The 24,945-nt window shown below is 47.7% G+C and overlaps 1 pseudogene; it reads right to left on the reverse strand.

Moving 5' to 3' along the window:
• Window positions 1-268: 268 nt before the first annotated feature.
• On the reverse strand, window positions 269-3,213 carry LOC148702245 (uncharacterized; annotated as a pseudogene).
• Between the last annotated feature and the right edge of the window lie 21,732 nt (window positions 3,214-24,945).

Raw genomic sequence — 24,945 nt, forward strand, 5'->3', positions numbered from 1 at the left:
CTCTTGAACGACCTCGAGGAGCTTCTTCGATATGCAACGGTATCCGACCAGCCTATATCAGACGGCCTACCGTGGTCCATATCTTGTGTAGCATGCGTAAACTGAGACTCACCGGATATCGAAAATCTCCCTCCGGCTGTCTCATAAGTAGTACCATACTATCCTCCACTTCCTCCATGGCTAGTAGATCCATCACCACCGGAACCTTCATCGCTGCTGGTCCAAGTCTCTTCCTCAACACTCTCCATTAGGGCCCTTTCCTTTCCTCTTCTTCTTTGCTAGGATTGACGCCCTCCTGATCGAGTCGACTGGGTACTAGAGCGTCCTCGTCCTCGCATTAGAGGATCATCTCTCTGAACGGGAGCATCGTACCAGTCATGGCTCCCCTCTAGCCACGTCATATCAGCTGTAGGAGTGCGTGGAATGTTGCGCTCAGCCCATTGCTGTGGATCGACCATAGCCTCGATGGCCATGATGCTGGCTGGTCGTCGAGGCGATCCTGGCTCATCAAGCTCGGGCTCCTGCTGCTGGGCCGCAAGCCAGTCGAGCATAGGATTATCATCATCTGTAAAAGTTCTATAGATGGGATTTGCATACTTGAGCTTCACTTCCTCCTGAATGCATTTTAGCCTCAACCGCAGATTGTAGTGCACATAAACTAGGTCGTTGAGGCACTTTTGTGTCAAACGGTTCCTCTGTTTGCTGTGGATGAGGCCGAAGGTGGACCAGTTGCGCTCACAGCCACTCGAGGAGACCGTTTGGGAGAGGATCCGGATAGCTATCCGCTTAAGATTTTTTGCGGATCCGCCAAAATGAATCCACCATTCAGCTGCAAAAATATTGAAGATAATTACATTTTACATATATGATGGCCTCATAGTTGAAGATAATTCAGATGCAGAGGTGTCTTACAGATTTGTATTGTACCTGGATTCATAGTTGTCTTGCACACGACAGCTGGTCGCTGTCCAAAGCTGTGGCTACCCTCTCTAAATAATTTGGTCTGTGGAAAGAAGCTTGTTGTAGTATGTCAATAATATAAGATCCGATATATTTACATATGTTACTAAATCATAGTTACCTCTTCTATACATGACGCGGCGACTTCTGGATCAGGCTCCATCTTATAAATAACATTACGTAGAGCATGAAGAAGTTCATCATCCATACCAATTCCGCTCTCGTACTGAAATCGGGGATTTAGATAGTATGTTGCACATAGATGACACCATCTTAGTATAATTATACAAATATATCAATCAGTATAATTATCAATATTATCGCTTACCTGCTAGATGCAATTTTCTACCCATTTGGGCTCCCCACCGCCCAATGATGTCGATGTACTCCTGGGCATGGGGCTACATCTGCCTCCATGATCTGAGCCTTTGCCTTCTCCATCATGTGATACAAAAAGCCCATTTGGGGGTACCTCTCGCTATCCACAGCCCACAGCACTTCATATAATGGTTTGATAGTCTTGACTATCGCATTGGCCCGCTGCCAGAATGACTGCCTGCTTACCAAGTCTTCCATCCTGCTTCCTTCAGTGCCGGCCTGGGCATATCTACTTTTCTGCCACTCGGGACTGACAAACATCTGACGTAGGGCTCCTTTCTTCTCGATAAGGCTATCAAGTGCAATGTAATTCGTAGCAAACCGTGTGACCCCTGGTCTAAGAATTTCTCCCCCTGCATACTTTCTCATTAATGAAAGAACCCAAGTATGGCTATAAATATACCTGATGATGCGTTGGGCTATCTCCACCGTATGTTGCACCCTACGGATCTTTCCAATATCCATCAGGATGAGGTCGATGCAATGTGCAGCACATGAGGTCCAGAAAATTTGTGGTCGCCGCTCCATCAAGACCTGCCCGGCCAACTTATATTGCGGCCCATTATCAGTGACGACCTGCACGATATTCTCCTCTCCAATCTAATCAATCACCTCCTCCATAAGTCTGAGGATGTATGAGGCGTTGTGCACCTTATCCGAAGCATCAACTGACTTGTGGAAGAAGATCTTCGTATCACAGTATGTCAGAAAGTTGATGATGGCCCGCTTTGTCGGACCGGTCCAACCATCACACATCAAAGTGAGCCCATATGTGGGCCACTTGCTCTTATATGAGCCAATCCAATTCTCTAGCTCCTCCTTATTGTTGTCAAGAAGCTCACCGTAGATGTCCTTCGGGTCTGGAGGATCGACACTGGGACCGGCAGACTGTATGGCAGAAATGGTAGACTTGTAGTATGTATTGTATGCAGCATTCGCTGGAATGGGGCTGAAGTGGAACCAGGATCCAATAGCTCGCAACATATCCTTCTTCTTCTCCTTCCACATTGTGTCTACCCTTTGCTGCTTCGAATCTCTCCTGGGGAAGGCATGCGGATCTACATCATGGATTGACGCACCTAGTGGAATCCCTCCGGAAGACTTCTTTCGGCCACCAAAACCACCCAGGATAGATGCAATCCGACTACGTCCTCTACCCTCGCCCTCTCTGACTGAGGTTGTCCTTTGAAACTCTGGATCTTGTCTGCTTTCACCAGAACCGGCGTCCGACTCGAAAACGAGGGCCCAAATCAAGCCCTCTCCTTGGCTGCTTTGATCTCAACGAAATTTTTCCTCATCAGCTGACAGGTGCTCGGTGGGCACTCCGAGCATGCAGATATCTCACGAGAATTACCGGCTAAGTGCTGCTTTAATCTGGTTACCCCTCCTCCTTTGAAGCACTTGTGGCAATAATTGCACTGAAACTGGTGCCATTCACCAAGCATCTTCCCATGCTCCCAGCCAATATTATGCTCTTGAGGTTGTCCTCTCCTTGATGGCTCCATTCCTACAACCACATTAATTTTTTTTCAATTTCTATTTTTTTATAATTAAAAATTAATTTTTTAATTTTTTAATTAAATTATAAATTATATAAATTCTGTAAAAACAAAAGTTAATGTCACCATTAACATCGTCCATATATCGACAACATATAAAAAATTCAAGACGAAATGGAATCATTGAATCATTTTCTATTTTTTGGCAATTTTTGACTTAATTTTTTTAAGCAATTTAAATGAAATATTAAAAAAACAATGCAGGGAAAAGAAATTTTACCTTATTTAGTTTTTGCTGGATTTTTCTTCAAGAAGAACGACGCTCTCCGACCCTTCTAATTTTTTTTCACGCCTTTGTCTTTGCCTTTCTCTTCTTTTCCTCTTTTCTCTCTGCCTTTCCTTCAGCTAAGCTGATGGATTTGGCTTTAGCATTCGGTCGGCTTTTATAGCCAACCGTTGAGGCACTGTGGCACTTTGAAAAGTGCCACATTTTGCCACAGCGCGCCACTTTCAAAGTGCCGCACAAAGTGGCACTTTGAAAGTGCCCCAGTGTGGCACTTTTGAAAGTGCCTCTGGCCAGCGCTGTGGCACTTTGGCACTAATTTTCAGCAGCGAACCGGTGCGAATTGGCTCGGTTCGCACCGGTTCGAGCTCATACCGGTGCAAACTGCTCGGTTCGCACCGGTTCGAGCTCATACCGGTGCGAACTGCTCGGTTCGCACCGGTTCGAACCGGTACGAAGCTCAAACCGATATTGGGTCGGAACCGATTTATACCCCTGTACCGGACCGGTGCCAGTCGGTAGCGGTCCGGTACGGGCTGAACCGACCGGTACAGGTCGGTTCAGCAGACCATGGGAAAATTCCTAAAAGACTACAACGATCACTTTATCTCGGCCACATGGGAGGTTCGCGATCTCGACTAGTCCATCGCCATGTCGGCGTTGAAGACCAGAGCTCAGTCCTACAAGTTCCTCTTCTCCATCGAGAAAAGCTTCCTGGCCGACTTTGTAGAAATATTGGCCCGAGCTCGAAAGTACGCCAAGGCTGAGGAAGCCATGGCCTCTCGGCCCGAGGCAGCCAAGCGGCCTGCTAAAATGCAGAAGAAGCACCACGAGGAGCGCTCCCGACCAAGGAGCAGATTTCCCCAGCGCAAGAAGAATCCTCTTCGGCCTAGGAGCCCGGTCCGCCCGAGGTCTCCTCCCCAAAAGCTCAGTAAATACACCCTCCTTCCGAAGTTTGGAAAATAAACTCCTCTTACATCTACCCGAGCTGAGATTCTCATGGAGATTGAGGGTCGAGACTACCTCCGACCCCCACCAAAGATGCGGCCATCAGTGCCGCGGAAGCACTCGGACAAGTACTGCCGCTTCCACAAAGACTACGGCCATGACACAGAGTACTGCTACCAGCTCCATGATGAAATCGAGGCACTCATCCGCCAGGGCCGGCTGAGTCGGTTTGTCACCGGCCGATCTAAAAGAAGGGCGTCATCCACACCATCCGCGGAGGGCAACCAAGAACACCTGAGGTGTCAGGCCAAAGAGGAGCTTCTTCAAAGCATCCTCGCACCGAGGAGGTCATCTCCTTCTCCGATGAAGATCTGAACGATGTTGAAACCCCTATGATGACGCTGTAGTTACTTTCCTTACCATAGCAAACTATGATGTAAAAAGAATTTTGGTGAATAATAAAAGTTCTACAGACGTCTTGTTTTATGATGCCTTTCAAAGGATGGGAATGACTGAAGAGCAACTTGAAAGAATGAGTACTCCCCTGGTCAGGTTCATAGAAGATTTTGTACCCATCGAAGGGGTCATCAGCCTATCAGTCACGGTCGGAAGCGTGCCCTGAGAAAGCACTGTGAAGTTGAACTTCCTCGTGGTCCAGGTCGCTTCGGCCTACAATGCCATCCTCGGCCGACCAGGGTTGAATGCCCTTCGAGCTGTGGTGTCTACCTACCACCTTCTCATGCGGTTCCCCATGAGTCGAGGGGTCGGCGAAATTCGAGGAAATCAGGCAACGACAAAGTAGTGCTACATGACTGAACTCAAAGGGAAGCATCCGGCCGAGCTCCCTCCTCAAGCACTACCCATTAAAGGGTTAGAAGTGCAGGATGAACCAAGGCAACAACGAAGCAAGCCCGGCAAACCCCTCCTTCACATTTCCCTGAGGGACGACCGACCCGAGCAGATTGTACAGATCAAGTTTGGCTTGGGCCCGGAGATCCGAGCTCATATGATCGAGTTTCTTTGGGCCAATGCAGACATGTTTGCTTGGTCGCCTACTGACATACCGAGAATGACCCCGAGGTGATGGTCCACTAGCTCAAGGTACACCCGACCCACAAGCTAGTCAGGCAGAAGAAGCGGAGTCTAGCAATAGACCGGCAGTAGGCAGTGGCTAAAGAAGTCGACAACCTCCTCAAGGATGGCTTCATCAGGGAGGTCACTTACCCCGATTGGCTCGCCAACGTTGTTCTTGTGAACAAGGCCAACAGAAAATGGCACAACAGAAAATGGCACATGTGCGTGGACTATACCAACCTGAATAAAGCAAGCCCAAAGGATAGCTTTCCTCTCCCGAGGATCGACTAACTCGTCGACGCCACTCATCTTTAGGGAGTTAGAAGTTCCTATCCCTGAGGGAGAACCCTCTCGCTCCCTCAGACACACTGACCACATGGGTGAGAGGACTCTTCACAGAATGGGCTTCCATAAAGTAGAGGGAGTTTGGGTTAGGAGAACATCTTCATCCACACCATCTGACCCTACTACTCACCATTCACCTAGCCCTGACCATGACCAGGAACACTACACAGCTCCTCCCACTTTTCCATCCACTTCTGGTCCCTCATTCCCAACTGAACCATCCACTTCAGCTGGACCATCTATAGCTTCACCACCTCAGCAGCCCCTAGAGGTCAGGATCAGCCCTGAGCAGCTCCGGAAGCTGAGAGATGAGATAGTGAGAGAGCTGCGAGGTCCACTTAGTGCTCCTTCCACTGATGTCATCCCCTCCACAGCAGCCATATCTGATGTCTGAGACCGGAAAATTGATGCTCTATCTTTTGAACTGACTTTGCCTCGGAGTCGACTCGGGCCTTGTTGGAGTCGACTCGGCTAACTTGGGGGTCAATTTTGGAACACTTGGAGTCGACTCATTCATAGGATCTCCGAAACTGAATCTCTGCCTTTCAGACTGCTTTCCTTTGGGAGTCGACTCGGACAAACTGGAAGTCGACTCGGCTGATGTGGGAGACGACTCGAAGTCTTCGCGAGTCGGCTTGCTAACAGGGTCTCAAAAACTAACGTTCTGTCTTTTTGTCAGCTTTTTCATGGAGTCGACTCGCTAAGCATCAGAGTCGACTCACAACCTTTTGGAGTCGACTCGCTAACAGGATCTAAAATTCATCGTTCTGTATTTTTGTCTGTTCTCAGTCGGAGTCGACTCGAGCTTGTGCCAGAACCTTCAAGTGTTCCGGAGTTGACTCGTAAAGTTCAGAAATCGACTCGTGATGCAGACTTTGGTTCAAATAGAGTTCAATACTTAACCAAAATACTCTGAACCAAAGCTCAAGGTACTTAGACAAAAATTTATAGAGATTTACCTGAAATACTAGATTGAATTCATTAGAACAACATAAGGCATACTCAAATACTTTGAGCTCATCAAAATCAATTAGGGAATACTCAATCACTCCACAAAAATCTCTAGGCCTGATCCCGGCAGTTCATAAAACCATGGATCATGGCATCAGTCGCCCCCTCCACCAGCTCGTCCAGGTACTGCTCGGACTCACGAAAGTTTTGGACGGCCACCAGAACATGCTTCTTCGCAAGCCGGTCGAGTTCCTCGGCCTTCAGCTTTAAAGCTTCGGCCTTGTGCCTCTAGTCGTCTAGTGCGGACTCCAGCTCCAAGATACAACCCTCGGCAGTCGAATGAGTCTGGAGGAGCTCAGCTTCCATCCTCCGAATTTGTGCGAGCCCGGTCTTGACAAGAGCCTTGGCCTATCGCCGCCCCTGTTCGGCAGTCGCCGACTTCTGCTCTGCCTCCCCTAGCCGCCATTCGGCATTGGCAGCTCGGGCCTCGGCTTCCTCCCTTCGCCGCTGTACGGCCTGCACTTTCGGCCATAGCTCTCGAATCCTCTTCCGGGAGTTGAGTACGGCGTTCCCCAACATGTCAACCAAATGAAGCGACTAGCACAAGAAAACAGAAGTTAGCCGGGGTTAAGCATCTACGCAGAGGTGATATCACTTACCAAAATACTGGTGGTATAGGCCTCGTCGACAACCCTGGTCACCCCTAGCTCCACAAGCTGAGCTCGGTCGCGCGGAAGCGAGGCGCAACGAACGAGCTCGCGGGCGACCTCGCTGGACTCCAGCACCATGTCATCTTCGCACAATTAGCACTTAGGTCAAAAAGGCTTTCTCCCAGACTCAGAGGAAGTGGGCCGAACTTCGGGCGAAGCTGCAACCCCAGAAGAAGTCGGAGCCCCGAGCTCGCCCCCAGGCTCGGGACTGATTAGGGCGACCGGACGACCATCCGGGCACCCCGAGCTCCAGCGGGCGCTGCAACTACCCGCTCCACTACGCCCCCTTTCACTACTTGTGGGGGCGGCCTAGCTTCAACGGAAGGACTTGCTCGGGCCCAGACCAAGCAGGTTTGGCAATGACAATCCCGAGCTTGCGCCGCTCAGCGTCAAAGCCCGAAGTGACTCGGGCTTTCTTCGCCTTCTGCTCGGACCGGGCTTCATTCGAGGCAGCCATCCTCTTGCGGTATCTGGCCATCAGGGTCTCGGGGTCGAAAATCATCCCTGCAATTTTTGGCAACAGAACTTAGTCAAAATCCAACACAAAAAGGAAAAAGAAAGAAGGGAAGGCGACTGCATTACCCTTACCCTCGGGATAAGCTAAGCTCAAGCCAACATTCATCAGGACCTCCTCGTTATGTAAATTGGGGAGCCCTCGAGTTTCTTCCAGGCCGAGCAGCGTGTCTAAAGTCGTCTGCTCGAGCTATGACAACTTGGGGAGTTTGTTATTAACGGCGACCCGCGGCGAACCCCAGGTCGGGTCAAACCCCCACGATTTCTCGGAGGAAAGAAAGAAAAACCTACGCTTCCACCCATGAATGGAGGAAGGCGCGCCTCGGAAGAGCATGCAACCTCTCCGAAAGGAGAAGTACCACCACTCTTTGTTCGTGGAGTTGCCTTTCAATATAAAGCAACTCCGGAAGACCTTGACTGAGGAGGGTAGAATATGCGCAAGGCACAGGACGAGGAAGCCAACTATTATCCTCCACGAGTTCGGAGCGAGCTATATTAGGACTAGGCGATAAGTCGCCAGAAGCTCATTCATGAACCCATTCAGGAGGAACCTCAGCCCTGCTTAGAGTGTTTGCAAACACCCCGATCTGACCTTCAAGAGGGTCATCGACTCGAGCCCCGGGCTCTGGAAGCTTTAAGGTGAACCCGGAGGGAATGAAGACCCGAGCCCGAATCTGGCCTGCACTAAGCACAAGGGCTCTCAAGGGCGACCCCATCGCCTTGCTCACAGGAAAGCAAAAGAAAACAGAAAAAGAACTCCGAGCAACCGAAAAGGATAAAGACGCCTACCTAGAGTTTTCATCAAAGAAAACAGAAAGAGAAAGGTTGCCGAGGAGCTCCAAAATACTCCGGAAGCCTTTCTGAAAGCTCGAGAGCAACGGCGACGGCCAGGAAAAAGAGGGAAAACAGAAGATTAAATAAGAGCCCCAAAAGTCTCCTGAAGGCTTTATATAGCCTGCTTCAATGGCTCCGATCGGCTTCTCCAAGCGACTAATTAGCCAGATTCCATCATGCGGCAGGCCCCGGGGCCGTTTCAGCAAATCTCTTCAGATCGCGCCACTAAAGGCCGATCATCATGGCGAACGTTTTCGAAGGACGGGGCATTAATGATTGGCCCCTCGCGTTCTGCCCAGCAACACCTTGAAAAGAAGCGCGCACGCAACACATTAAAGAGTTCCACGGCCGTTCCCGCTTTGATTGATGTGACGGCCTGATCTACTCAAACTCGCCTTATGGAGCATGATTAGAAGTAATCGGCCCCCAATAAGGCAAAGTATATTCAGCTCAGTGCGCGCATCTTGGCTAAATGCAGGACGACCGACAATCCAACTGCTTCCTTCGCCCAAGCTAAAAAGCAACTCGACCTCGAAATCTAGGGGGCAAATGATGGGGGAAAAAATGGATCGTCCTGCTCACCACAGTAGGGCCATCCAATTATTAGCCAAATAAACCCCAGCACCGGTTGAGCCGGGCCTCGGCCTCGCTAAGAGTCTATCCGAGCTCGAACTTCGTCAAGGGCTCAACCAACCTTAGACAGGTCTCTTTGCTGCTACAACCTGCGTCAACCTTTTCTGATGCTTATAGCAAGGCGCCCCTTGCAAAGGGATAAAGTCGTAAGGAGAAAATTGCCATGCATGAGCTGCGCACGATGTAAAGCACGTGCGTACTCCCCCAAAGTGGACAATACCTTGCTCTCTGCTGAGCTGCTCCAGTACTCTCCATAGACAACGCACCCTGGTCAAGCCCAAGGCGCCCCCTATATTCACCGATGCACCCCGATCGAGCTCGGGGTTCCTTATCAAATAACGCGCCCCGATCCTTGAGCTCGGGGCGCTCTACCGAGCACATCTTGAAATCAAGGACGCTAGGCTAACCTCAACGCCAGTCAAGCCGACCTCGCCAAGTATATGATACGATCTCTCAACGAGCTCGGCCTCGCCCACAGCCGCATCTACGAGCCTGCCCACACCCGCCTACGTAGCGGTACATCGCAACGCCTCCACACCATTCTGCTCCAGCCATACCCTGCTACGACTGTCAACATCCTACCGTTCACAAGAACAGACTGCAACATGCGCCTCAAGCAAGTTCTAGCTACGCGCCATCTGGCTTAAAGTCATTCCCTCTCATGATGAGAACAAGTCATACCTCCGCCACCTGGGTACCTCTACAGGAACTATAAATAGCCCCATCAGGTAATGCCTAAGGGACTTTTGATCCATCTAAGATCCACTCTAACTTGATCGTCGGAGGGCCCTCACTGGAACCACCAGTGAGGCTTTGTGCAGGTACGCCATCTCACGGGAGGTGGTTCATCCTCTTCCTCAACCTTCCGGTAGCTTCCTCGACTCCTCCGGCATGGTCACCTTCGGGCCAAATTTGAACCACAACAAATGGTATAAAAGAAGTGATTGCATAAGATAATCCTTCCCAAGTGGCATTTAACTCAATTATCTGCGAGCTCATTTGGATGGAACAATCCCTACCTGCCATAACTTTATTCTCACGATTGCAGATCACAAATCCAGACTCAGATAGCCCCATCAAAGTTCACTTTCGACATTCTCGGTTATGGGGCAGCCCGAGTTATAAGAGGAGAAGAATATATAAGAGAGAAGTGAGAGCCCAGATTGTAGTGAAGAGGTGAGACTATGACTATCTACATCCTTAAAAGTTAAAATACCTCTCCACCAAAGCAATAGCAGAATGAAGAAGTTTATTTGGTAATTGGCTTAGCTGCTGAAAATGTGATAATCTATGCCCCCACCCCACCCACCAAAAAGAAAAGGAAAAGAAAAGAAATGAAGAAATTTGAGTCCTCCAATTCATCCTGTTCTGCTGCAGAAGATAAGCTATAACCGAATGTTATTGAACAAGTTCATGCCCATGGTGACCAATAGAAATTACAGAAGTAACAGACTGCTAGTCATCATATATAGCCTAAGTGATCTTCCCACTCCCACAGAACAACTTCCAAAAAGCATAACACCCCCCAACAAATTGATAATAGGCTAAATTCTCCATGTAAGTCATTTGTCGCAGACAATTTGACACCAAGTATTTGACAGTTCAAGAGCTAATTTTTGTATGTCATGTTACTTAACCAGTCCTATTGCCAATCATGAAGCCTAGACATCACAAGACTACTTTCAGATTATGGTTTACAAATGGTCTCCCAAGATGAAAGTAGAATCCCTCTCTTCACTATTATTCCAAAAAGAGGATCTGGAAAGTCCTCTAACCATGTAATGATATCATGGAACACCTAGCAGTTGGCAAGCAAATGCTGAGAAGAAATGAGCACTGTATGAATACCTTCCAGTCAAGGTTAAAAACTTCTACATCCACAACTCTAATATAGCCAACATGTGATCGTTGATGAATTGGAAATCCCTGATGTAAGGTGCAAAGCGAGTGAAAATTACTTCAATAACTTCCATATTGAGATTATTCTATGGATTTCTAAGTATTTAGCCAAACTAAAGGCAGCACTGGTTTTTGTTGTAACATTAAACAAGACAATAGAATTGAAAGGTTACCTGCAGAGCAGGCATACTGCAATAATCTCAAGCACTCCTTTTAGTATTGTAAAATTGCATTTTGTAGCTATAGCGAACAGCAAACAACTGTCGGCAACAGATGCAAGACAGCCAAACTATTGATAAGAAGGTTTATAGACATGCAAATTCCCCATTAAATGGAAAAGATACAGGTGAGAGGGCAGCCTGATTGTAACCAAGGCCGACATATTGAGTGGTCTGGCATGCACCACTCAACACTTGTAGTACCAAGGCCTCCAAATTTTACTATCAAACAAAGATTTTGGAGATACTTGATTATCAGGAGTCCTAGTTTCTTGAAATCTTGTAAAGTCTATTAGAGTCCATCAGGGCTAGATGGAAACTTTGGTACAAGAATTATTTGAATGGAGTTGAAGATTTTGAGGCCAGGTTCAGCCCACGTATCTCACCCCTCCCTCCCTCTCTCTCTCTCTCTCTCTCATCTCTCTTCCCCCTTCCCTCTCCTCAAGATATCTTGTCTATCATCTTTGTTTCAGCTTATAGTATCTCTATGTTGTATATAGAATTTTCTGAATATCAGCTGTACATCAACTACTATGATTGTTTAGCCTGTAATCCTTTAAAAACCTATTCCTCCTCTCTCTCCAAAACCAAAATCCTCTATACAGGTCAGGGCAGAATGCTTAATCTCAAAAGTTTATTTGACCCTTTATTTGCCCTTAATCTCAAAAGTTCATTGCTGCTATCCTCTATACAGGTCAGGGCAGCATGCTGTCAAAGTATGCCTACCCCAAGTATAGTCCTTTCCATAGGTCTTTCCGCACATTGTATTAATTGGTCCTACACCACTTTGGTTGGAGATGTGCCGGTAAATATTTTGATATGCTTGAGGAAATTAGAGAAATAGCATCTATTATACTCATGGTCTGCTGTACGACCCCGTACCGCCTGGTACGGAGCATACCGTACCGTACCAGCAGAGAGCCGGTACGAAACATACCTTCAAATCGATACAAGCCTCATACCGCTCGTATCGAGGCGTACCATCCGGTACCGATATGTACTGACGTGTACCGAGGCGTACCGAGATGCATACCGGTCTGTACTGAAGTGTATCGAGATAAAAATTAAGAAAATGGTTAGAGAGCTATTTTGGCACAAAGATGTACAATACCGTACCATACCGAACTGATAAGGTACCGATACGGTACCTGGTACCGAGATTGCGGACCTTGATAATACTTATTGATACACCTTGGAATCGACCACAATCGACATGGTAGACCGACCAATGAGAGTTCGCCATGAAACCTCCGACCGACCAATCAAAGTCCGCCACAAGAGCGACCCTAAAGGTGCTCGAGAGTCCCACAAATTTCAAACTCTCCTCCCAGCTGGCAATATCTCGACCATGATCACAAACGGTTTTCATAACCATATGACGAACAAGCGAGATGTGCAGGCAGAATGCCCACACACAATCTTCTGGATGCACTAATCAGTTACCAAAAATGGCCGATCTGCCCACCCGATTTCCTCAGCAACAGGTACCGACCCTCACCTATATAAACAACTTCCAAGGGATCCTCCAAGTGCTCTTAAGCTCTTTTATTCTCTTACGCTGCCACTCTACCGCTCACAACACCTCCGCTATTCCTTAAGAGTCTAACTTGGGCATCGACGGATCCCCTGGCGGACACTCTCCACCAAGAGGACTTTTCTGTCTTTCCTGTTTCACATTGGATTCAGCATTGGAGTGAAGGTCCGAACACGATCTCCGCCATCCAACATCACCTCGAGAGCAACCGAGATTGGAGCCATCACCGCCCAAGCGTAGCAACCACTGAACCACCATCTCGAGATAGATGTGATACTTTGCCAACCTTCACGGTCTAAACAACGAACCATCTGAGCACTCTAGTAGTCCAGCCAGCTCAGTGCCATGATTGGGTTGATTTTCAGTGCCAACAGATTGGCACTAGAGTAAGGGTTGTGATCCCACTATCGGAGGTTCCACTACATGAAAGATGACCTGCAACCACGAAGTCGCGAAGAGCATAAGCAACATCCTCAACTACCTAGCAAGATGCACCCTTCGAGTCCAATGACTCTCTACAGAGCCCTCAAAAGGCTCCGCTTCCACCGAAGCTGCAAGCAACACTAGGATTACTTTTGAGCAATTTAAACTGCTTGTACAACAGGTTCAAACACTAACTACAACTATCCAATACCTACAGCAGATGGCCGCCAATAACCAGCAGCAGCAAGGTCACAAGCCAAGTGACTACGGAGTCGCAACACAGTCGAGCTTCCCTCCTCTAAGCCCAAGGCAGGCTCAACAAAGCCATCGCTCCCACCTTCAGAGCCCAAAGTGGTCCCTATGCAGCCACCACTCTCGTCCGTGGAGCCTAGAACAAGATAGAAGGCGTCGATCTCCAAGCTCACAATCTTGGGAGGGATCGACATCGGGCCACTCCCCCCACCGATCAAAGAGGATCCCTAGGAGGGAGGCTGACATCGATTGCAGGATCGAAGAGATAGACCGCCACCTGAAAGCTTTGAGGCACCATCGAAAAGAGCTACAATTTCACCACTGAGCCCCCATTCTCGACAAGAATCATGGAAGAGCCTCTCCCTCCACGGTTTAAGATGCGCAACTCAAGACTATGATGGGATTTCCTACCTTTTGGACCACCTAGAGAGCTTCAAAGCTCTCGTACCTCTCCTTTTATAGAGTTCTCGGGTGGCCAAGATCGAGCCATCCAATCTGATCGCTTGCCACATGTTAAGTTCTCTAAGTCCTTGGCAATCAGCCTCCCTTTTGGAAAAAATTCCCTAAGGCCCTCATAAAGACGGCACAAAGTTCGATAAAGCATATGCTTCGGATGATGAGAAAATCGAACAGCCTCTGAACAATAAAAGCGAACAAGCGTGATATCCTCCGCATATTCATGAGGCAATCGAACAGCCATTGAACATTGCCCTGGATGCATGACCTCGACTATGCTAAGACCAGGAGGCAAGTGATCTGTGAGCCAACGATGGCCTAGCCGTTGACCTACCTCAGTGGACTTATGATGGTGTGCATGCCGGCTTGCTTAGGCAAGCCTACGTTGGCTCATACATCGACCCACATCGAAGAGCCTATGTTGGCTTCGGTACTGACCTGCTTCAAACAACCTAAGGGACTTAGCAAAAATTGAAGTTAAGCTTATGGGTCGAGCTACTATGAGTAGAGCACTTACAAAAATTAAGCAAGCAAAGGTGAGATGAAAATATAATCAACTTTCATTTCATCAAAGGAGGTTACAAAAGTGCCAAAGAAGGAGAAGTACAAAATAACAGCTCGTAAACAGCAGAGCTAGAAAGCTATCCTACTCTTCTCCTTCTCCTTCTCCCTCCGAGGAAGACCCTTTAGCTGCGGATTCTCCTGAAATGGTCACAGAGCTAAGGTCGTGGCGACCTTAGGAAGCAACTTACCAAACTTCATCCGGCATGCCACAAAGCCTTTCTTAAAGGAGTCCGTGACAGCCTCCAACACCTTACCGTGGAACTCCTGAGAGTTCTAGTATTCCTGCAATGACCTATCATGTCTCCTCAGCTTGACCGTCCCTCTCCTCAGCTAGGCAGCTTTGTCCTCCATCAGAAAAACCTCTCCTCGGCCCGAGAAGCTCTACCCTCTGCCCCTGCCATCTTACACTTCGGATGAGCAATCTCTTCCTTGTCCTCTTCGATCCAGGTGATCTCCTCATCAATCTCCATCTATATCCCTGCGAGCTTAGCCTCCAACAGGCCGATCTGAGCCTCAACAGCATCAACCCTTTTTTTGGAGAGACGAGCCTAGGCCTTGCCATCCTCCCTTGCCTTCTTGGCCATCGACCACTTCATCTCTGCTTGAGCTCTTGCTCGCTCAACCTTATGGAACCGGTGATCGGTGCTCTCCGACTTGTGCTACTAAGAGTGGGTGATCTCCACCAACGCTTGCGCAGCGTAGGCCCTCTTGTGATTAGAAAGAGGAAGGTCAACCCTACCAATCAAAGAGAAATTCTAAAGTTCCGAAGCCTACAACCTTACCTCAATAGCGGCGGGGCACGACGAGATGAGACTCTCGGTTGACTGCCTTTGGAGCTCTTCCTCATCCTCAAAGAGCATGAACCCTTGAACCATCTCCCACATCACCCTAGGGTCGCAGTTATGGAGCACCGAGTTAGTGACCTTGACCAACCAATCCGATCAGAAAGTTCCCAACACGGCCCTCTATGATGAGGATTGGGATGTGGAAGGCAAAGCACGTAAAACCCCTACAACAGCAGCCGAGGTAGGAGCCAGCCTGGTTATTGGCACTAAAGTTTAGGCAGCCTCGGAGGCATCAGTCGGAGCTTGAGTGGCCTAAAGAACATGTGTTAAAGATTAAGCGGCCTCCAAAGTGGCCACTGGACCTGTAGCAACCATAGAAGCAGTTGCCGAAATTTCCGCAGAGGCCTTGACAAGGACTGCTTCCTGAGAAACCTCCAATGCAAGCGAATGAGCAGAAATAGAGACGGTGACGATCACCGCCACCTCGGGTGAACCCTCCTCGGCGGGCCTCTCAGCCCGAACAGTTTCCACCGAGCTCGATGCGACAAGAGATCGGCTTCGACAACAGACGAGCTTGCCACCATCTTCTTCTTCCTCTTCTTCAACAGGCCAACCTCACGAAGCCTCTTCTTCGAGGCATCAAATAGCTCATCGACATTAAACATCATCGCTGCAAAGACAGACCAACAAGTCAGCGAGCCGAGCATTTATGCTTGGGAAGAAATAAAAGCAAAGCAAAATGAATTACCCTCGGCAAGAGCAATGCTGAGACCTGCATTCACCAAGTCCGCCTTGCAAAGCAACTCTGCTTCCTCATCCTCTTCCACCGCATTGAAAAATACCACGAGCCTGTCGAGGTCACAAAGAAAAAATGGCTCTTAAAACCATGGATACAGGAAGGGCCAAACAGAAGGATGTTGTAGCATTTTCTATAGAAAAGGTACTGTGAGATACGGGGCTGAAGTCGGCAGCTCCAGCCGACTTCAGCCCCGATCCTGATATGGGAGGAACCGGAGAGGATCGCCATCCTCTCCGGCTCCTCCGGGGGACCAAAAGGGGCAAGGACGCCGCGGGTATTCCGCGGCGCCCCCCTAGCCAATCCGCGGCCAATTCACGGCCGCGGATCTCGCCCGACCGCCGCGATTTTCGCGGCGGAGGGCCGTTATGGTGGGGACGATAAAAACCCCACCCTTTCATCCCTAGGGCACCACCGAACCCCCCTCTTCTCCTCCTTCTCCTCCCTCTTCTTCCTCTGCTCTTGCCTCCCAAGTGGCTGGCGGGCCGCCGGATCCACCACCATCACCACCCGTGCCCTCCCCTGTTTTGGGATCCACTTCCCTTTCGGAAAGCGTCGCCGTCGCCGTCGCCACCGCTTGATCGCCGGATTGAGCAGCCTCAAGCGAGATCCCACTGCCTCTGCCGGTAAGCCTCCCTCCTCCTTGCTTTCATGGATTTTGTTCTCCCTGTTTCAGCCCCAAGCAACTGAGTCGGTTGCTTCTCCTTCCCGTCGGCCACAGCAACAGTCGTCGGCCGCCATGGCGGCCGGCTAGCCATCGACCGAGGGGTGACCTCCGGCCACCCAGGCCGGCCACCCCGCCGCCCCTCTCTCTCTCTCTGCTGTCCTTCCTTCTTCCCCTGTCCGTGGGGGGTTTGGGGAAGGAGGAGGCCCATCACGGGCCAAACTGGGCCCGTTGGGCCCTATCCATTGCAGGCCCAACTTGGGCCCAGTCCAGTCCGGTTGGGCCCAGTTGGGCAGTACCTTTGTGGGCCCAACTTGGGCCTAGTTCAGATCCGAACCCGAAACCCGAAACCCAAAATCCGAACCCATTTGGCCAATAAATGGAATTTTTCAGTTCAGCCCCTAATAGTATATTATTTCACAAAAAGGTATTCTGAAATTTATATTTGATCCCTGTAGGAAAGATTTATTACATAAAGGCCCTCAACTATATTTGTTTGGTCCTTTTACCCAAGTTTTATTACGGAACGGTGCTATGTAATTAGACATTGGTCCCTGAAACGAATTTTTATTGCATAAATGAACAAATTAGAGGCCAACCTTGGGAGGGCCCTATTGGGCCGAGTCTATGTGGGCCCATTGGGCCGTGTCTGATGTGGGCCCTATCGGGCCATGTTCATTATGGACCAACTCTGGGCCCTGTTGGGCCGCGCCCAATAGTATTATTTTTGAATTTTTGCTTAGCTCTGAAATTAACAAGGAATTAATTAAATTTAAACAGGTGAACCTGATCCGCCTATCTGAAGTAGGGATTAAGCGAGAAGAGGTAAGTAATTTAATACTTCAAGTGTAATTTTCAAATTATTTGATAAATAGATTAAATTCTGATAAATATTTTGTATTCTGTAAAATGGGTCAGACATATTAAATGTTATTTGAAAATTATGTTGTATGCTTTGAAATCCGTAAAATATGATTGGATAATTTATGAAATCTACTTTCTATATATATGCATTCTCAGCATGGCTATGATCTGTTCTGTTCTGGCCCCGCCAATGGAGATTATACGTTGGACCTGTCGACTTGTAATCTGTGAGAAACCGATTTCGACACCGCGCCACCGGTGATTAGAATAGTGGTTTCTGGACACCGTGGCCACCGGTGACTAATATTAGTGGTTTCTGGCACTTTGTGCAACCCATGCCACTGGGTTACGTGGCCGTAGCCTATCATGTTGAGATTATGATATCAGAGTTTTATAAAAACAAAAATGATATTATTTGTGATTTGTTTCAAACATTGTCCTGTATTTTGATCTGATATGCTCTAACCCCACTCTGGGGTATTTTATTGCTTACTGGGCTAGTGTAGCTCATTATTCTGTTTTCTCCATTTTTTTCAGATCCAGAGGCTTGATTGCACGGGATTGGGGAGTGCGTTAGAATTTTCGATGATTCTTCAGTTATTGACATTTTAGTTAGTTTAGTTTGGACATTTGAATTATGTTGGTATATGTTATTTTGGAATTTTGCAAGACTGCTTTTGAATGACTTTAATTATTTATGTCAATTTTAAGCATCTGTGATTTACCCTCAAATAAGTTTGAACATCTGTATTTGCTTTGATGTAATCCGTTGCCTTGCACGCCTGCGCGGCCCGCCGTGCGGGTGTGCGGCGTCTGCCGCGCCTCGGGCTCGGAGCGTGACAGATTTGGTGGTATCAGAGCTCAGGTTTCAGATTCATAGGGATTATGTTTGAAACAGTCATATTTGAGCCTAAGTTTTAAGATCCTTAGGATTCGTTGGAAAGTTGAGAGATGGGGTAGTAACTAGACAAAGGGATAATGTTCATTTGCTTTGATTATTTTTGTATTATTCTGTTTGGATAAATATTTTTAAAATTTATATATTTTCATTGAATCAGAATGCCGCCTTGCCGTGTCCGTAGCTTGAATCGGATGGTTGGGCGCTCTCGGGGAAGAGCCCCCACTAACCAACCAAACGGGCGAGGCATCGCATAACTCAGGGCCCCAGGGTCAATCAACTCCAGAAGCTGCTTCCGAAAATCAGACTCGGGTGCTCGAACTGATCGAGGAGGTCGTCGGGTTAGTACGCCAACAGAGGCAACAACCTCAGCAACCAGTCCAGCAGGATGTTGCTCCTCCTGAGCAAAGAAGGAGCATTGCAGAATTCAAGAGAATGGCACCTTCGGCTTTTAAAGGCACTACTAGTCCTCAAGAGGCTGAAACCTAGATAGATGAAATGGAGAAAGCCTTCAGGGCAATGGAGTGCACCGATGAAGAAAAGGTCAGATTTGCCACCTATATGCTTCAGGACCGAGCTCATCATTGGTGGATGTCTGTGGAGCACACATTGGCACCCGAGCAGGAGGCACTTACCTGGCAAAGATTCCGCACCGCATTCTACTCCAAGTATTTTCCCTCCAGTCGCCTGAGGGAGCTAGAGAGGGAATTTCTCAATCTGAATCAAGGAACTATGACTGTGGATGAGTATGAGGCAGAGTTTGACAGGCTATCTCGGTTTGCTCCCACCCTCGTCATGGATGCAGAGTCCCGGATGAGAAGATTTGAAGAAGGATTGAAGCCTCACTTACGTCGGAGTTTGGCCGCAATACACTCGACGAACTATGATGATCTGGTAGACAGGGCTAAGAATTTGGAAATTGTCTGGAAAGAAACATATGATGCCAAAGATAGGAAACAAAAGAAGAGAAGCAGAGATTATGATGCTCGCAGTGGACAGAATTCTAGCAAGACTGCAAAATCTCATAATCAATCTTGGCAATCAGGGAAGCAAGGATCTTATGGAAAAACTATTCAGCAAGAGAAGCATAAGTGTGATGCATGTGGTGGTATGCATAAGACTGAACACTGTAGACGATTATCCGGTGCTTGTTTTAGATGCGGCCAGCAGGGTCATAAGGTAGCTGAGTGTCCTCAACAGGACCTTCGATCAGTTCAGAGGCCTCAAACTACAAGAACCCAGCAAGTGCAAACTTATCATGCTCCGGCTCAGTCAGCTCAGCCTTCTTCTCCTAAGCAGCAGAAAGGGGGGAGACCACACACACAGGGTCGTATTTATGCACTGACTCAGCAGGATGCTCAGGCATCCAACACTGTGGTGTCAGGTACATTGCCAGTTGCTTCTGTTTATGCTCATACATTATTTGATTCTGGTGTTACGCATTCTTTTGTGTCATCTACATTTGTGCAAAAACATGACCTGCCTTATGTGCAATTAGAGTATGATCTGCATGTTAGCACTCCTGCCGGGAGCGGGATGATTGGTAACCAGGTCTGCAAGACTTGTCCGATTCAGATAGTAGGTAGAGACTTGCCTGCTGATTTGATAGTTATAGATATGCATGACTTTGACATAATCCTCGGTATGGACTGGTTAGCATCACAATTTGCCACCATTAATTGCCATGAGAAACGGGTAAACTTTCAGATCCCTGGAGATACCGAATTTAGCTTCGTAGGAAGTGGTGCTTATACCTCCCCTAGAGTTGTCTCCGCTATGCAAATTAAGCGGCTGCTTAGAAAGGGGAGTATGGCGTATATTGCCACAGTGGTTGATACCAGACAATCAGATCAAAGATTGGAAGATATTCGAGTAGTGAATGAATACCCTGATGTCTTTCCGGAAGACCTTCCTTGCTTGCCACCAGATAGAGAAATTGAATTTGCAATTGATTTAATTTCTGGTACCACACCAATCTCTAAGACCCCCTATAGAATGGCTCCAGCTGAAATGAAGGAATTAAAGGAGTAGTTGCAGGATCTTTTTGATAAGGGTTTCATCAGACCTAGTGTTTCACCTTGGGGAGCTCCAGTCTTATTTGTAAAGAAGAAGGATGGTAGTATGAGATTATGTATTGATTATCGAGAGATAAATAAAGCAACAATAAAGAACAAGTATCCTCTACCAAGAATTGATGACTTATTTGATCAGTTAAAGGGTGCTCAGATATTCTCTAAAATTGATCTTCGTTCTGGGTACCATCAATTAAAGATAAGGGCTGAAGATGTGCCTAAAACTGCTTTTCGTACTCGTTATGGGCACTATGAATTTTTGGTCATGCCTTTTGGACTGATAAATGCCCCTGCAGCTTTTATGGATCTGATGAACAGGGTGTTCAGACCCTTTCTGGACAAATTTGTAGTAGTCTTTATTGATGATATCTTGATCTATTCTGGGAGCCAGGCCGAGCACGAGCAACATTTGAGGTTAGTACTGGAAACCCTAAGACAAGAGCAGTTGTATGGTAAGTTGAAGAAAAGTGAATTCTGGCTAGACAGTGTGATGTTCCTAGGGCATGTAATATCTAAAGAGGGTATCTATGTGGATCCAAAGAAGATCGAGGCAGTGGTCAACTGGAGCAGACCCAATAGTGTTACTGAGATTCGCAGCTTCTTGGGCCTAGCAGGATATTATAGACGATTTGTTGAGGATTTTTCCTCTATTGCTGCATCTTTGACTCGACTAACTCGTAAAGGAGTTAAGTTTGAGTGGTCAGATAAATGTGAACAGAGCTTCCAGGAGCTTAAGCAACGTTTGGTGTCCGCTCCCATCCTTACCCTTCCCTCTAGTGGCGAAGGTTATACCATCTACAGTGATGCCTCAAAGAAAGGATTGGGTTGTGTACTGATGCAGAATGATAAGGTTATTGCATATGCTTCCCGACAATTAAAGTCATATGAGGAGAACTACCCCGTTCATGATCTGGAACTTGCTGCTGTTGTGTTTGCATTAAAAATTTGGAGACATTATTTATATGGTGAATCTTGTAAGGTGTACACTGATCACAAAAGTTTGAAATACCTTTTTACCCAGAAGGAACTAAACATGAGACAGAGAAGATGGTTAGAGTTACTGAAAGATTATGATTTGTCTATTCATTACCATCCGGGAAAAGCTAATGTGGTAGCAGATGCACTGAGCAGAAAATCCACTGGTAGTATTGCTGCCTTACTCACCTCTCAGAGGAAAATTCTGGAAGATCTGAGGAGAGCAGAAATTGAGGTATGTTGGCATGACTCTGATGCACAATTGGCAAACTTACGTGTCCAACCTACCTTGATAGAGAGGATCAGGATTGCTCAAGCAGATGACCCTCAGTTGCAAAAGTTTAGAAGTGATATTGAATCAGGTTCTCAATCAGAATTCAGACTTCATGAGGATGGATCATTGAGATACAGGAACAGAATGTGTATTCCAAATGACACCGATTTAAAGAATGAAATTATGAAGGAAGCTCATAATACTGGATATACAGTGCATCCTGGGGGTACTAAGATGTATAAGGATTTGAAAGGTACATTTTGGTGGAATAATATGAAGAGAGAAATTGCACAATTTGTGGCTCGGTGTTTGACATGTCAGCAAGTTAAAGCAGAGCATCAAAGACCGGCAGGGTTGTTGCAGCCCCTACCACTTCCTGAATGGAAGTGGGAATACATCACTATGGACTTCGTCTCCGGGTTGCCTCGCACTCTTAAAGGTTATGATGCTATATGGGTGATTGTGGACAGATTGACAAAGTCGGCACACTTTTTGGCATTCAAAGTAGGAATGACCTTGGAAAAGTTTGCAGAGCTCTACATTGAACAAATAGTGAGGTTGCATGGAGTACCCGTATCCATTGTTTCCGATAGGGACTCGCGGTTTGTATCTCACTTTTGGAGTAGTTTGCATAAAGCCTTGGGGACCACTCTGAGCTTCAGCACAGCTTTCCACCCTCAGACTGATGGCCAATCAGAAAGAACCATTCAGACCTTGGAAGATATGCTAAGAGCTTGTGTAATGGATATGAAAGGTTCTTGGGACCGTCACTTGCCTTTAGTTGAGTTTGCATATAATAACAGTTACCAGGCAAGTATTCAAATGGCACCTTATGAGGCTCTATATGGAAGAAAGTGTAGATCACCTATCTGTTGGGATGATGTTGGTGAAAGAAAAATTATGGGCCCCGAGATTGTGCAACAAACAGTAGAGAAGATCCAGCTGATCAGGGAACGCCTCCGGATAGCTCAGAGCAGACAGAAAAGTTATGCAGATAATAGAAGAAGGGAATTGGAATTTCAGGTCGGAGATCATGTGTTTCTGAAAGTGTCTCCTACTAAAGGGGTGATGCGATTTGGAATACGCGGAAAACTCAGTCCACGCTATGTCGGCCCCTTTGAGATTCTGAAAAGAGTAGGAGCTGTGGCTTACAAATTGGCACTTCCACCTTCACTGTCTGGAGTTCACAATGTTTTTCATGTTTCTATGTTACGAAAGTATATTCCAGATATGAGCCATGTGGTAGAAGTGGCCCCTTTGCAGCTTAGAGAAGATTTGACATATCCTGAGCAGCCTGTACGAGTGGTTGATAGAAAAGAGCAAGTGTTGAGGAGGCGCACGATTCCTTATGTTAAGATCCAGTGGAGCAATCACTCAGAACGAGAGGCCACGTGGGAGCTGGAGGACGAGATGAAGGAAAAATATCCGGACCTTTTTGCAAGCTAAGGCATGTTAAATTTGGAAGACCTAGAGTTTTTTTTTAAATTTCGAGGACGAAATTTTTTTAAGGGGGAGAGAATGTGAGATACGGGGCTGAAGTCGGCAGCCCCAGCCGACTTCAGCCCCGATCCTGATATGGGAGGAACCGGAGAGGATCGCCATCCTCTCCGGCTCCTCCGGGGGACCAAAAGGGGCAAGGACGCTGCGGGTATTCCGCGGCGCCCCCCTAGCCAATCTGCGGCCAATTCACGGTCGCGGATCTCGCCCGACCGCCGCGATTTTCGCGGCGGAGGGCCGTTATGGTGGGGACGATAAAAACCCCACCCTTTCTTCCCTAGGGTACCACCGAACCCCCCTCTTCTCCTCCTTCTCCTCCCTCTTCTTCCTCTGCTCTTGCCTCCCAAGTGGCTGGCGGGCCGCCGGATCCACCACCATCACCACCCGTGCCCTCCCCTGTTTTGGGATCCACTTCCCTTTCGGAAAGCGTCGTCGTCGCCGTCGCCACCGCTTGATCGCCGGATTGAGCAGCCTCGACCGAGATCCCACTGCCTCTGCCACCGCCGGTAAGCCTCCCTCCTCCTTGCTTTCATGGATTTTGTTCTCCCTGTTTCAGCCCCAAGCAACCGAGTCAGTTGCTTCTCCTTTCCGTCGGCCACAGCAACAGTCGCCGGCCGCCATGGCGGCCGGCTAGCCATCGACCGAGGGGTGACCTCCGGCCACCCAGGCCGGCCACCCCGCCGCCCCTCTCTCTCTCTCTCTCTTCTGTCCTTCCTTCTTCCCCTGTCCGTGGGGGGTTTGGGGAAGGAGGAGGCCCAACACGGGCCAAACTGGGCCCTATCCATTGCAGGCCCAACTTGGGCCCAGTCCAGTCCGGTTGGGCCCAGTTGGGCAGTACCTTTGTGGGCCCAACTTGGGCCTAGTTCAGATCCGAACCCGAAACCCGAAACCCGGAACCCAAAATTCGAACCCATTTGGCCAATAAATGGAATTTTTCAGTTCAGCCCCTGATAGTATATTATTTCACAAAAAGGTATTCTGAAATTTGTATTTGATCCCTATAGGAAAGATTTATTACATAAAGGCCCTCAACTATATTTGTTTGGTCCTTTTACCCAAGTTTTATTACAGAACGGTGCTATGTAATTAGACATTGGTCCCTGAAACAAATTTTTATTGCATAAATGAACAAATTAGAGGCCAACCTTGGGAGGGCCCTATTGGGCCGAGTCTATGTGGGCCCATTGGGCCGTGTCTGATGTGGGCCCCATCGGGCCATGTTCATTATGGACCAACTCTGGGCCCTGTTGGGCCGCGCCCAATAGTATTATTTTTGAATTTTTGCTTAGCTCTGAAATTAACAGGGAATTAATTAAATTTAAACAGGTGAACCTGATCCGCCTATCTGAAGTAGGGATTAAGCGAGAAGAGGTAAGTAATTTAATACTTCAAGTGTAATTTTCAAATTATTTGATAAATAGATTAAATTCTGATAAATGTTTTGTATTCTGTAAAATGGGTCAGACATATTAAATGTTATTTGAAAATTATGTTGTATGCTTTGAAATCCGCAAAATATGATTGGATAATTTATGAAATCTACTTTCTATATATATGCATTCTCAGCATGGCTATGATCTGTTCTGTTCTGGCCCCGCCAATGGAGATTATACGTTGAACCTGTCGACTTGTAATCTGTGAGGAAC

The sequence above is a fragment of the Phoenix dactylifera genome, chromosome 10 (assembly GCF_051530095.1).
Source record: "Phoenix dactylifera cultivar Ajwa chromosome 10, Ajwa_hap1_PhDact_Kaust_v1.1, whole genome shotgun sequence".
Lineage (NCBI taxonomy): Eukaryota > Viridiplantae > Streptophyta > Magnoliopsida > Arecales > Arecaceae > Phoenix > Phoenix dactylifera.